This window comes from Sminthopsis crassicaudata, chromosome 2, assembly GCF_048593235.1.
Source record: "Sminthopsis crassicaudata isolate SCR6 chromosome 2, ASM4859323v1, whole genome shotgun sequence".
Taxonomy (NCBI): domain Eukaryota; kingdom Metazoa; phylum Chordata; class Mammalia; order Dasyuromorphia; family Dasyuridae; genus Sminthopsis; species Sminthopsis crassicaudata.
Genome location: NC_133618.1, coordinates 232,826,869 through 232,842,494, shown reverse-complemented (window position 1 = coordinate 232,842,494; position 15,626 = coordinate 232,826,869).

The following is a 15,626-nucleotide window of genomic DNA, read 5'->3' as shown; positions in this document are numbered from 1 at the left end:
AAAAGAAAAGAAAAGAAAAGAAAAGAAAAGAAAAGAAAAGAAAAGAAAAGAAAGGAAAGGAAGAAAGAAATATGCATTAAAAGATTAATGCACATTTAATGTTCATGCATAACCAGAAAAAATATAAAAAGAGAAATTGTTCAGTTGATAAGTGGATAGTGGAAGAATGAAATAAATGCCTATTAAAACAACAACAACAACAACAACAACAAAACAACCTTCTAATTTAAAAGAAAATGGTCTTTTCACCTAGTCTCAAAAAAAAAAAAAAATCTAAATAAATAAATAAATCTAGGAGGGGAAGATCCTCAGGATTCCTGGCCAAAACAATAATGATTGCTATTCAGATTCACTCTGAACTTAGCTCACTGCCAACAGTGTAATAGAATCTTTTTCTTTTTTTCCCCCTGAGGATGGGGTTAAGTGACTTGCCCAGGGTCACACATCTAGGAAGTGTTAAGTGTCTGAGAACAGATTTGAACTCGGGTCCTCCTGAATTCAGGGCTGGTGCTCTATCTGTGCCACCTAGCTGCCCCTATGTAAAAGAATCTTTGTTTCCTAACTGTACATACCCTTTGATCCAGCAGTGTTACTACTGGGCTTATATCCCAAAGAGATATTAAACAAGGGAAAGGGACCTGTATGTCCCAAAATGTTTGTGGCAGCCCTTTTTGTAGTGGCTAGAAACTGGAAAATGAATGGATGCCCATCAATTGGAGAATGGTTGGGTAAATTATGGTATATGAATGTTATGGAATATTATTGTTCTGTAAGAAATGACCAGCAGGATGATTTCAGAAAGGCCTGGAGAGACTTACATGAACTGATACTGAGTGAAATGAGCAGGACCACGAGATCATTAAATATTTCAACAACAATACTGTATGATGATCAATTCTGATGGATGTGGTTATTTTCAACAATGAGATGAACCAAATCAGTTCCAATAGAGCAGTAATGAACTGAACCAGCTACACCCAACAAAAGAACTCTAGGAGATGACTATGAACCATTACATGGAATTCCCAATTCCTCTATTTTTGTTTGCCTGCATTTTTTATTTCCTTCACAGGCTAATTGTCCACTATTTCAAAGTCTGATTCTTTTTGTACAGCAAAATAACTGTTTGGACATGTATACATATATTGTATTTAACTTATACTTTAACATATTTAATGTGTATTAGTCAACCTGCCACCTGAGGATGTGGGAGGAAGGAGGGGAAAACTTGGAACAAAAAGATTTTGCAATTGTCAATGATGAAAAATTACCTATGCATATATCTTATAAATAAAAAGCTATAATAATAATAATAATAAAAAGAATCTTTGTTTCTTGATTTAGAGATGATATAAGCCTTGATTTAGAGAAGATCTAAGATCTAAATTATTTTGTGACACCTAGCAATAGCAAGCCAAAACTCCAACATATTTTTAGGGTTCAACTGCCACACTCCAATCATAATATCACACACACACACACACACACACACACACACACACACACATACACACACAGAGCCAGGCTTGTAATTAGGCAAACTAGTTCAAATTTTGTGTCTGATACATACTATGTGACCCTGGGCAAGTCATAGTCTCTTAAGGACCACAGGAAACTCTAAGACTAGATATTACAAAGCAGTTGTCCACCTGCCTTAAGGGAGGAAGTTATTTCACTAGTGATTCCCTACATCAGCGAGATTAAAGTTCTGAGCTCTATCTCCCCTCCTACACAAAATGAATTTAACCATGCTTATTCTCCCTGCCTCATCGGCTGAGGGGAAGAAAATGCCTTGTAAAGCACAATACACATGTAGATAAGTCATAAGGATGTCTTCTAGTTTTCTTCTGGATTTTAGGTCCTAAAGTTCCAAGAAAACATAGAAGTCACTTGATCTATTATGATAACCGTAAGTAAATTGAGGACCACAGAGAAGTACTGACTTGTTCATTCATTAGATTGTAATTAGCAAAGCTGAGATTTAACTCTGAGAACTGTGACATGCAAACTAGATGCACCAAGTAGTTCTGGGGGTGAAGTCAGAAAGCTGCTTGCGCTCTCCCAGTTTCCCTCAAAAAACGACAGGAAACCACTCTCCAGCTCAAGTCAGACTAGAAAAACTTCAAAACATGTCTGGTCTTCAGCCCAGCTCAGACAGACTCTGGGAAGGCAAGGGAGAGGATCTTAATCTCAACAAATCAGCAATTAAGATTCTCAGTCCTGGCTCAGTAGAGAAGCAGACCAGGGGGGCAGCCTCTAGTCCCAGCTCAGAAGGCAAACTCTGGGAAAGCAGGCTGTTTCCTGAAAAGAGCAGGCAAAGCTCCCCCTGAAAACACAAGGGGTCCCTGTGCTCAAAGCTAAGGCTCAGAGCTGCACAGGTAGCTTGGGACAGTGCCCCCTTTTATCCCAGGAGCAAAGCTCAACCATAAAAGTAAAAAAAAAGAGAGAGAGAGAGAGAGAGAGAGAGAGAGAGAGAGAGAGAGAGAGAGAGAGAGAGAGAGAGAGAGAAAGAGAGAGAGAGAGAGAAAATACCAAAAGAAAAGGACAGAAAATGAACAAGAAACAGGGAAAAAATGACCATAGAAAACTACCGTGGTGATGAGGAAGACCAAAACACCAACTTAGATGAGGACAAAATGCCCCCAGAAGAAATCTCAAAGAGTGATATGAACTAGTCTCAAGCCCAAAGAGGCTTCTTGAAAGTGCTCATAAAAGACTTTTAAAAAAGCAAATAAGAGATGCAGAAGAAAAATGAGAAACTAGATGAACCTAAAGAGAAGTAGCAGAAGGGAAGGGAATACACATTTATTAAGTGTCCAGTGAACAACAATTTAGAAGAAAAACAAAAAAGCAATTACATTTTTAGAAAGCATGATTTTCATATAAGCAAAAACAGCTTGAAGAATGGATAAGTAGAGATGATTGAAGAATTATAGGTCTCTCAGAAAAATATAAGCCAACAAGTCAGAACATCATAATGCAAAAATAATATAAGAACCTCCTAAAATTTTTTGAACACAAAAAACAAAGTGATAATTGACAGATTTCCTCTAGTTCTGTATTAACAAACTTCAAAACCCATATTGGAATTGTTAAATTTAACCATTGACAAATAACAATTCTGCATTTGACTAGGAAAAAGATCTTTAAATATAAAAGACAGGAAATTTGAATAACAGAAGACTATTCTGCACCACTAGAAATTTCAGGAAAGAATGGTTTAACATGCTTCAAAAAGCAAAAAAACTTGAGATGCAAATTGAGATGAACTAAATTGCAAATGTGAGCCTTCCACTATTGGGAAAAGATATTCATTTTTTTAAAAGAGCATTTGAAACATTCCCTGAAAAAATTTATTTGCTTTTCATACACCCAAGTAAACATATATACAGGAAATATAAAGAAACACAGCAACCAAGGACAACAACAATCACAAAGTAACAAGAGAGATATCATTAAAAGATTTCTCTTTAAATAAACACAAGGAAACAAGAGTGAAAGGAGAAATCAAACAGAAATGACAAAGAAGAAATAGACCTGAAACATTATGGTCTAAACTTCAAAATCCCAATGCAAATTAAAAGGAAAGAAGAAAAAGAAAGAGTGAAGAATTATAATCTTGATTATAAAATCTCTAAGATGGCCAAAATGTCAATTCCTGTAGTTATATTTTTGAAAAAGAAAAAAACAACCAGGATTTTGCTTAAAACAACAAAGTACACAAAAAGAAAGGAGAAAAAGCCTAGAAGAGAATGGGAAATAATGTTAAGCCTCAGGTTCCTCCTTTCTAAAAATATCTAAGATTCATTTGTTCATGTAACAAATATTTGATAAGTATCTACTGTATGTATAGAGAACATATACAGTATATTGAATTCAATAATTCAATTGAATGCATTTCCAAATTATCTCATAAAGAAAGGGAATAGAGGATAGAACAAGTTTCAATTAGATTCAAAATCCTTTCCTCATAATGTTAACAATTTAGCAGTTTCTTCCAGTATAGTATATTTTAAATAAGCTGTGCATTCAAAATATTTCATTTTTAGGTGATCATTTATTGTATATTTAATCATAAAGGATAATTTTAAATTTATCAAAAATTCAAATTTAATATACTAGACATAATTCAAAAATCTGTACTTTAAAATTTGTAATTAAAGTTGAAAGCCACTTTTGCAGGCTAATATTAAGCTATGCATGCCCCTGTTTCCAGATTTGGCTATATTCTTTGTTCTAAGTCTCCAGACTGGGTAATCTATGTTTTAAATCCCTACTGGGTCTAACATTCGATGTCCTGTATTCTGAGAATTCTCCCAGATCTAACATTCTCTGTTCTCAGGGTCATTACAGCTTTGACAATAGTCTAATGTCTTAGATCACTTAAGATAATATATGAAGGACTTAGCAAACCTTAAACCACTGTGTAAATGCCAGCTCTTATTGTATTCAACTATTAAGATCTCTTCTCGTCCCAATATTCTACAGTCTATATTCTAAGGTTGTTTCTAGTGGTTTCTTATGTTTTATGATGCTGAAAATGATCGTGTGAATTTATTTTTTAATGAGAAATTAACATGTGCTTGAATATTGATAAAGATTATTTGAAGTATGGGTGAAGTAGAATTTAAAATATAGGTATTATGTATACATGTTTTATATGCTAAATGAGATCAAATGAAATCATGAATGGGAGAACACATTGGAAATGTCAAGTACTTTACCAATGTCAGGTATTATTAGGATATTCATTTCTTTTTAAAATTAGATTTTCTGTTTGGTTCTTCAGTCTCTAACAAGAAGAAAAACTCATATATTTAGGTAACAGGTTTTACTCAAGTTTGCCCACTTATCTAACACTGTGCCTAAATCTTGGCTCTGTTAGAGTGCATGGCTGATAAATTTTAATGTTCCTGCTATTAGTGGTTGTTAGACAGAGAACAATGTCACAGCAAGTAGGCAGTTATAGCACTGTATTTACCACTAAACTTAATAATGATTGGAAGTGGGAGGGGGTACTGAGAGGGTGAAGGTGATTTCTAAGGCACCCTTACTAGTTCCTTGACCACCATCTTAATTTAGGCCCAGACTACTGCCAAATAAGACCATTTTCTCCCAACTACTCTGCCTATTTCTAATCCATCTTTTCAAGTTTATCGTATACATATTCAGCCAGTCATTTCCTATAATTGTTGTTCATCCTTCATTTTTAAAGAGGATCAATATCATCACAGGATGATTCTTGACTTGTGTGTGAGTTGGATCTGAATAAAGCAGAGTTGCATGATTTAAAACATGAAATGAAACTTATTGCCAGTCAAATGACATCAATTCAGTTGAATGCATTTTTTAATTATCTCACATAGAACATTGCTTTATCCTCCTATCAATTTGACACTATGAAAGAAATAACTCTTGATTAAGTTAGTATTTATGTATGGGATATTTAGGAAGGACTAGCACCGCTGGCATGAGGGCCTTTTTCAGGGGTGCTCATTCAGGTTTGGTGTCCACTTAATTTGCTCAACTCTCACCCAAGGTTCCAAGAAGCTGTAACATGTGCAATTGCCACACCCCAGTAAACATCTCAACAGACAGACTTGTCCCATTTGAGATTAACCAAAAAGCCTAAGATCCATCAGTGACTTTCTGGGATGTCTACCTAAGCATGTGAAGACGTCCCCAAAGTGGAATGAGCATATGAAAACAATTGGTTCCAGTAGCTATGAAGGCAGCTATGTAGGAGCTATGAGGCAGAGTGTGATCAGACATCAAAGACTCCAAGGTCATCTAAACTTACTAGGCTATCACAAGTCATCCTGATTTTTGTCCTGCCAGTGATCTTTGACAGTTCTGAAAGCCATCTCTTAAATTACACAGATGATCACATCACTCTCCTCAAAACTCTTATGTAATTCCCCATTATTTATATGGTAAAATCTTTGCCTCTCAGTATGTGAACTTGATGCCCAAGGAATGATTCTCACTTATCTACTCATAGAACACAGGCTGTTTGATCTGAGAAATACTTTAGAACACAGAATTATAGCATGTCAGAATGGGAAAGAACCTTATAATATGGAATGTTATCATTAGAAAGGAACTTAGAAATCCTGCTCCATTCAGAGAAGAAAAAGGTCTTCTATGATACACATTTGGTAATGATATCTAAACTAGGAAGAGCTAAAACAGAGAAGGAAAATTATAGACCAATCTCCTTAACGAATATTTATGCAAAAATTTTAAATAAAATATTAGCAAAGAGATTATAGCAACTTATCAGCAGTATAATGTACTATGACCAAGTGGGATTTATACCAGAGCTGGTTCAATGTCAGAAATACTATCATTGACCATATCAATAACAAAATCAACAAAAATTTGACAAAATGCAGCACCCATTCCTATTAAAAACACTAGAGAACATAGGGATAAAGGAAGCTTTCCTTAAAATAATAAACAGTATCTATCTAAAGTATCTACAGCAAGCATTATTTGTAATAGAGAGAAGCTGGACACATTCCCAGTAACATCAGGGGTGAAACAAGGATGCCCACTATCACCACAATTAATCTACATCATACTAGAAATGCTGGCTTTAGCAATAAGAAAAGAAAAATAAATTTAAAGCAATTAGAATAGGCAATGAGGAAATAAAACAATCATTCTTTGCAGATGATATGATGATACACTTAGAGAATGCTAGAAAATCATTCAAAAACTTATTGGAAACAATTCACAGCTTTAACAAAGTTGTAGGATATAAAACAAACCCAGACAAATCATCAGCATTTCTTTATATTACTGACAAAATCCAATAGCAAGAGATAGAAAGAGAAATTCCATTTAAAATTATGGTAGACAAAATAAAATACATGGCGGGGGTCTATCTGCCAAGACAAACTCAAGAATTATATAGACACAATTATAAAATACTTCTCCCACAAATAAAGTTAGATCTAAACAACTGGAAAAACATCAATTGTTCATGACTAGGTTGATGTAATATAAAAAGAAATGACAATTCTGACTAAATTGGTCTACTTGTTCAGTGCTGTGCCAATAAAACTACAAAAACATTATTTTATAGAACTAGAAAAAATAATAACAAAATTCATCTGGAAAAACAAAAGGTCAAGAATATCAAGGGAATTAATGAAAAATATATATAAAGGATGGTGGCTTAGCAGTACCAGAAGTAAAACTATATTATAAAGCAGCAGTCATGAAAACCAAATGATACTGGCTTAGAATTAGATTAGTAGATCAATGAAATAGATTAGATGCACATGACACAATAATCAAGGTCTATAGCAATCTAGTATTTCATAAACCTCCAAAGTCCAGCTTCTGAAATAGGAATTCACTATTTGACAAAAATTGCTGGGAAAACTGGAAAATAATGTCAGAAATTCAGCATAGACCTACATCTTACACCCCATACCAAAATAAGATAAAAATGAATACATGATTTGGGCATATATGATATCATAAATTAGAAGAACACGGGATAATTTATCTATCAGATCTTTGGAGAAGGGAGGAATTTATGACCAATGAAGAACTAGAGAACATTATGAAAGGTAAAATGGACAACTTTGATTACACTAAACTAAAAAGTTTTTGCTCAAACAAAACCAACAGAAACAAGAATAAAAGGAAAGTACAAAGCTGGGGAAAAAATCTTTACAGCCAGTATTTCTGGTAAAGATTTCATTTCTGAAATATATAAAGAACTGTGTGAAATTTGTAAGAATACAAGTCATTCCCCAATTGATAAATGGTCAAAGGATATAAACAGACAATTTTCAGATGATGAAATTAAAGCCATATATAATCATATAAAAACATTCTCTAAATCACTATAGATTAGAAAAATGCAAATTAAAACAACTCTGAGATACCATCTCACACCTCTTAGATTGGCTAAGATGATAAGAAAAGATAATGATGAATGTTGGAGAGGATGTAGGAAAACTGGGACACTGATGCATTGTTAGTGGAGTTGTGAAAGGATCCAACCATTCTGGAGAGCAATCTGGAATTATGCCCAAAGGGCTGTAAAACTGTACATACCCTTTGATCCCACAAAGTGGGTCTGTATCCTAAGAAAATCATAAAGGAGGGGAAAGGACCCATAGGTGTGAAAGTGTTTGTAGATGGTCATAAATTCCCCCTTTCTCCAAAATTCAATAAGTAAATTATCCCTTATTTTTCTAATTTGTTCATAGTATTATCCTATATGCCCAAATCATGTATCCATTTTGACCTTATTTTGATATGGGGTATGAAATGTAGGTCTTTTTGTGGTAGCAAAGATTTGGAAAATGAGTAGATGCCCATCAATTGGGAATAGCTAAATAAGTTGTAGTGTGTAAAGGTAATTGAATATTATTGTTCTATAAAAAATTATGAACAAGCTGATTTTAGAGAAGCTTTGGAAAGATTTACATGAATTGATGCTGAGTGAAACAAGCAGAACCAGGAATACACTGTACACAATAATAGCAGGCATGTGCTATGATCAAGTATGAAAGACTTGGTTCTTCTCAGTGGTTCAGTAATCCAAAGTAATCCCAATAGATTTTGGACAGAAATGCCATCTGCATCCAGAAAAAGACTGAATGTTAATCAACATGTGCTATGTTTACTTCTTTTTTCTGTTTTTGTTTTTTGTTTTTTTTTTAATCTATCCCATGGTTTTATCCTTTTGCTCTGATTTTTTTCTTCCAATATGATTCATAAAGCAATGTGTGTTAAAATAAACAAACAAAAACAGCATAAAAAATCAGATGAGGAAGAGGAGGGTTAGAGAAGTTTTGAGTGACTTTCCTAAGTTCACACTGGTTGCAAATAAAGTCTTAGCTCCATATTCTCAGATTAATCTTTTTCCTGGCACACTATTCTGTTATTCTATTAAAGACCAAAGGTATGAAATGAAAAGCAAACACAATGATAAAAGCATTTTATCCACATTCCCCCACCATCTAATATCATTATTAGAGCCTCAGAACTGGTCTGCTAGCTTTGCCCTCTAGTTCAAGATTCTGCCTTGAACACATTAAGAATGTCCCCAAATCATTCATTCAAACCACCTAGTATCCCCAAATGAGTCCGATATGATTGAAATGACAATAATGAGGAATTAGACCACCACCAACAAGACCTAGAGTTCTCACAAGAAACAACAGATATAATGAATGTGAAAGTACAGCATTCCATAGGCACTATATAAATATTGCTAGTAGTTGTTATTACTTGGAGAGGTAAAGGATTTACAAATGAGTGAATGATTTAAGACTGTATATAGTCACATCTCAATTGTGCTGTCCATTGTGAATCCAGGTGGCTTGAATGGAATGATAGAGTCCTAAATCTGGAGTCAGGATATCCTGGCCAGTCGGGCGATTTTCTAGCATTATGACTTTGAGTCAGTCAACAGGCATAGAATAAGCTCTAACTTTTCGCCAGCCAATGATGCTAAGCTCAAGGGATGCCAAAGAAGGCAAAAGCAGAGATTTTGCCTCCAAGGAGCACTCATAACGGAGGAGACAACATGCAAATAATGATTTACATATAAGCTATAGATAATATAAATAGAAAGTAATCTCCAAGTGAAAGTGTGAGAAGGGGGGTAGAGGAGGGAGACTGAGAAAGGCATCTTGCAGAAGGTAAAATTTGAGCTGCGTCTTGAAGGAGTCCAGAGAAGCCAGTTGGCAGGGGTGAAGAGGAAAAGCTTTCCAGGAATGGGAGACAGCCAATGAAAAGAAATCAGGAAATTGAATGTTATGTGTGAGGAACAGTTAGAAAGGCGGTATCTCCTCATCATAGTGTAAATGTGGAGTAAAGTGTAAGAAGATTGGAAAATTTAGAAGGGATAAAGATTGCCAGTCGATATTCTATGCTCAGCTTCTTAAATTGTGGCTTGTGACCTTACATGAGGTCTCATAATTGAATGTGAGGGTTGTGAAATTATGATTTATAATCAGTAAATGTTTGATCTATATATCTATTTTTATATATCAACATAATCAGGGTCACATAAAAATATTTTGGGTGAGAAGGGGTCACAAGTGGAAAAGTTTAAGAAACCTTGTTCTATATGATACTGGAGATAATGAGGAGATATTGGAATTTTTGAGTAGGAAGTGACATGATCAGACCTGAACTTTAGGAAAGTCATTTTGGCAGCTAATGGAGAAAGAAGAGAAGATTAAGACTGATCCTGTATCATTTTTTAATTGATCCAATTTACAAGTAAATGATTTTGCTCTGTAACTACTCAAATCATGATTCTTTTTCTCTGAACTTACTTCAGAGTTCAGCTGGCTTATAATGAGTTAAGTTTAAAATCCAGCTGTCGGGCTCAAGGAATTTAACTGACTTTGGAGAACACATGTGAACTGAATCCTTCAAGGATGTCTGGTTTGTTTTCCAAAAGTCGGGCTGCTATCTTACACCTGAAATCAAACATTGAACACTTCTTAATTCTCATTTCATGAAAGAAAAATTGGGGGATCATTGCGAGCCCCCATAATCAAATTTTCAATTTATCATGTTATTGTTCCTTGCACCTCAGTTCTGTAATCAGAAATGCTTCCCTTAATTCTCAGATCTCACCTACCCTGTTTTGTTTTTTGTTCTGTATTCCCCAAAACCTGTGAAAGGGGAACTGTCCTTTTTCTCGGTGTCTTTGGCATAAATGGAAGCAAGCCATTGACTCATTTATTGACAGATAACATGGCCCTGTTAATAAATGTTTGGAGATCTGCGTCAGTTTATTTTTTGTTAAATTACAACTATATCAATGAATTGTAGTGAGGATAGACTTAAAGGAGAAGAACAAACCAGAAGGCTATGATAATAGTTTAGGAATGAGAGCCTGCCTAAGAGTGATAGCTGTATAAATGGAGAGAAAGGGATACACACACAAACACCCACACACACATATACATGTATAAGAGATGTAAAAATAGAAACAACGAGATTTGATAACTGATTTAATGTATGGAGTGAGTAAAAGTGAGGAGTCAATGAAGACAATAAAGAAGCAAGCCTAAGTGACTGGGAAGATGCACCTAGTATTATAAAAATTGGGAAGAGAGAAGCATCTTGAAGAAAAAAATTCTGTTTGGGGCATGTTGAATATAAGATACCTGTGGAACATTCAGTTTGAGTTATCTAAATCTGACATTAGAATAGAGCTCAAGAGAGAAAAACTAGGACTAAATATGCAGATCAAGAAACACATGAATAAAAATGATAACTGACCTATGGTAGCTGATATCATCAAGGAAGGTAGCATAGAGGAAGAAGAGGAAAGACCCCAGAAGAAACCCGTGGTTAGTGCACATTCTCTCTTGTTCAGAAAAGGAAACCAAGAAGTGCAGGCTCCTTATTGTCAAAACAAAAGGCTTCATTGAGGTCAAATAAATCAGCAAGCCTCTATTAAGCACTTGCTATCTGCCAGGCACTGGAGTCAAGAAGGATGGAGATTGATAAAAAACCATTAGTTTTGACAATTAAGAGATCATAGAAAACTTTGGAGTGGGCAGTTTCACTTGTATGAGGCAATCAAAAGCATGATCATAGAAGAAGAAAATAAGAGAAGAGGAGGTACCTGGTAAGGAGAGGGCCCCTACAAACTCATGAATCCTCGATCCTTGGTTCCCACTCACTTGGTACAACTCTCTTCATTAATTAGTGTCTTCTCCTCCCTTTCAAGGCTAAATTTGTTGAGAAAGCATCCTTGAGAATAGTTTAAGAACACTGAGTTGTTAAATGACTTACCGAGGGTCACACAACCAATATGTGATAAAGGTGCAGGACTTGAATACAGGTTTTTCTGACTCGTAGACCAGCTCTCTAGCTACTACATCATGCTGCCTTCCTTTTCCTCATCTCTAAAATGCATTGCCTCAGTATGGACAGCATTGTGTAAATTTGGGACTAGTGTAAAATCGGTAACACCTCCTGAGATAAGGCGTTCCACATATTTGCTGAGGGAGAGAGGGCTATCCCTATACAATACAGCTACTGAGATCAGTAGAAAAGGATACATGAGGAACTGGGGAGTGCTTTTTATAAGTGAGGGTGGGGCTCAGTCCTGAAACATCAGGTAGTCAGGTCACCCAGCTCATTTCCTGTATCTTTAGGCTCATGCCTGACATTCAGTGTGGAGTCACTAAAAGCCATTGACTGATAATTGAGAATGTGCAACACAGATGGGGGCTCCCAGGCTACTTCAGAGATAAGTATTTATAGCTCTGTTTTGCCCATGAAACCCTAACTGTTGGTTCATAGCTGTGAATGGGCAATTTGTTGTTCAGAAAGATATCACTTTTTGGTGCCCCAGAAGGGGATTAGATTGTATATCCCTTGAGATCATCAAAAGATGCCAAGTGTTTATTCCAGTGATTCTTTTCCAAATAGTAGCAAATGAACTTTTTTCTGATTAGTGGTTTTATATTTTCCAGCAGCTCTCAAAATCCTTGCTTTTAGAGTTAGCTTAATTAGAGACAAAATCATCTGCCCCCTAAAGCCATGTTCCTCACTAAATTAGTGTTAACTAAATCTCACCAGGGAACCTGAAATCTGTAGGGAAGATATTATTATGCCCAGAGAAAAAAGATGCTCTTGATTTAGAAGAGGAAGAAGTTTGTTCATCTTGGGCCCTTTAAGTCAAAATGTCCCTTATTTTTGACAGGATAAAGTTTGAGCTATTTCTCTTCAGTTGAATTAACATTTATGAAGCTCCTACTATGTGCAAGGGAATTTGAATGAATGTTAAGGATAAAAAGATGAAAAAATTAAATAGTCCCAACCCACAAGGAAATCATGGTCTATTGTATAAGTAAGTATGCTACAAGATAGGATGTCATAAGATCACAGAAAGATAAGACAGAGTGCTCTGAAAGATTTGACAAGAAGGGTCCTTTTCAACTTGAGAGCAGAGGGGGAATTAAGAAATGTTTTCTGGAAGAAGTGGCACCTCAGATGGACTTTGAAGGAAGGGAGACAATTCAAACAGAGCAGTGGGAAGAAGTTCATTTTGGTTTCACATAAGAAACCATACAGGAAGGGTTAGAATGAGAATGAGGACTATAGACTCATCTAGTTTGGATAAAAATGTGTAATCTGTAAAAATTAGTGTAAAAAAAAATCTCCAGACAGGTTAGAGTTAGATTGCGGAAGGCCTTGAATACCATGACCTAAAGTTTAAAATTGTTCAGTAACCTAGATAGAGCAGTGGATAAAGCTATGGACCAAGAAGCTATTTGTACTCAGAAATATAGAGTTCAAATCAGCTTCATACTCTAACTAGTTTTATGACCCTGATAAGTCACTTAACCTGTGTTTTCCAAATTTTTTAATCTACAAAATGAAGATAATAACATACCCTGCTCCACCCAGACTTTTTATGAATATAAAAATAGATAATTTTGTTAAAGCATTTTGCAAATCTTAAAATACTATACAAACGCTAACTATTATTTGGCATTGGGGTGACTCCTGAAGATTAAATCTTGAAGGGGAGGTGCTAGATTTTTCATTTTATTTTGAAGAAAAACATATACTTATTCAAATCAAATATTAGGAAAATGGCTCAGATGATGGTGTTCGAGATGGGAAAGATCTATTAGGAAGATGTTTTAATAATCCAGGGGAAAAAAGATGCAGTTATTGGTGAGAAAGGTGAGGTCTCAAGAAAATTTACATCCAAGTATTCTGATAAAGGCCTCATTTCTGAAACATGTAGAGAATTGACTCACATTTATAAGTTTCCAATTGATAAATGATCAAAGGACCATTTTCAGATAATTTTCAGACAAAGTAATTAAAATCATTTCTAGTTATGTGAAAAAATGCTCTAAATCACAATTAATCAGAGAAATGCAAATTAAGACAACTCTGAGGGTCCAGATTGGTTAAGATGATACAAAGATAAATGTAGGAGGGAATGTGGGAAAAATTGGACACTAACACATTATTGGTGGAGTTGTGAGTTGATCCAACATTCTGGAGAGCAATTTGGAACGATGCCCAAAATGGCTATCAAACTGTGCATATCCTTTGATCCAGCAGTGTTACTACTGGGCTTTAAGTCCTGGAAAGACTTACGTGCACTGATGCTGAGTGAAGTGATTAGAACCTAGAAGATGTTGTACATGACAACAGGCTTATGTGATGATCAATTCTGATGGACTTGGCTCTTTTCAACAGCGAGGTGATTCAGGCCAGTTTGAATAGACGTGATTGAGAGAGCCATCTGCACCCAGAGAGAGGACTGTATGTAGATCACAACATAATATTTTCACTTTTTTGTTGTTTGCTTGCTTTCTGTTTTTTCTGTTTTTTTCCCTTTTTCATCTGATTTTTCTTGTGCATCATGATAATTGTGGAATATGTATGGAAGATTTGCACACATTTAACATATGTTGAATTACTTACTCTCTAGGGGAGAGGGTGGGGGGAAGGAAGAGAGGGAGAAAAATTTGGAGCTATCTTTATATATATTGTGAAAATAAAAAGCTATTATTTAAAAAAAAGGAAAGCTGAGGTTCCAGGTCTGAGACAACAACTGATTGAAATGTGTGATGGAAAGGACAGAACATACTTAGCCTTTAAAGTCCTCTAAAATGTGACTCTTTAACTGCCTTATCTCCTAATATTCCTCACTGTATATTGACTGATTCATTGACTGACCTCCCACACTTTACTGGATTTTCAACATTTTTCCAGTCATATACAAAGTCAAACCACTAAAATGTTAGTAATATTTCTGCTACCATTTTTCTTTTCAACAAGAATTCTGAAGATCATGTAAGTCAAGGTTTTTTTTTTCCCCTCTGGGAAGAAAGGATACAAATCTTGAGGACAGTATTAAATTCTCCATATAATGAAACGAAGGGAACATCTGCCAAAGGGAAGACATTCAAGTCAACAAACAATTATTACATGTGTGCTAGAATAAAAAAAGGGTTGCCATTGGCAAATCAGCCCAATTTGGCTTTCACCCATGACTCCCTTCTGCCATAGAAGGTCCAACCCACCTGCATAGACATTTAAATACATATTAAACTGTATAAAACCTTTAGAACATCTTAGAATCTCAGAGTTGGAAGGAGCCTGATAGATCATTGAGTCTAGACCCTACCTTATTTATGGGTCTGACTCTGATGGAGAGGGGTTGGAGGAAGGAGCCCAAACTGGAAGTGAAGTGACTTAGGTTCCAGGCTTTTCTGTACCACTGACTCCCAGGGATATGTTCTATATGGGTCCTTAATTAAATGTTTTCTGACTAGTGAATCCTGCCCTTAGATATGTCTGTGGAAAATGGCTATTTGAAAGGAATTTATAACCTGGCTAGGGAAGTTGCCTTTAGAATCAGGGCATTAGGGATTTAGATTCAATTAACTGTCAATTAACTAATTCTATCACCTAATTAAGTTATTTCTCTAAGTGTTAATTTTCCATGTCTATAAAGTAAGGAATTTGGATTGGATGATCTCTGGGTTCCTTTTCATCTTAAATGTGTTGTACTTTGGATCTAATATTAGGTCAAAAGAGTTTGTAAATTAGACCTAATATCTTCATGAAAAACTTTCTAATTTGAATGGCGTCAT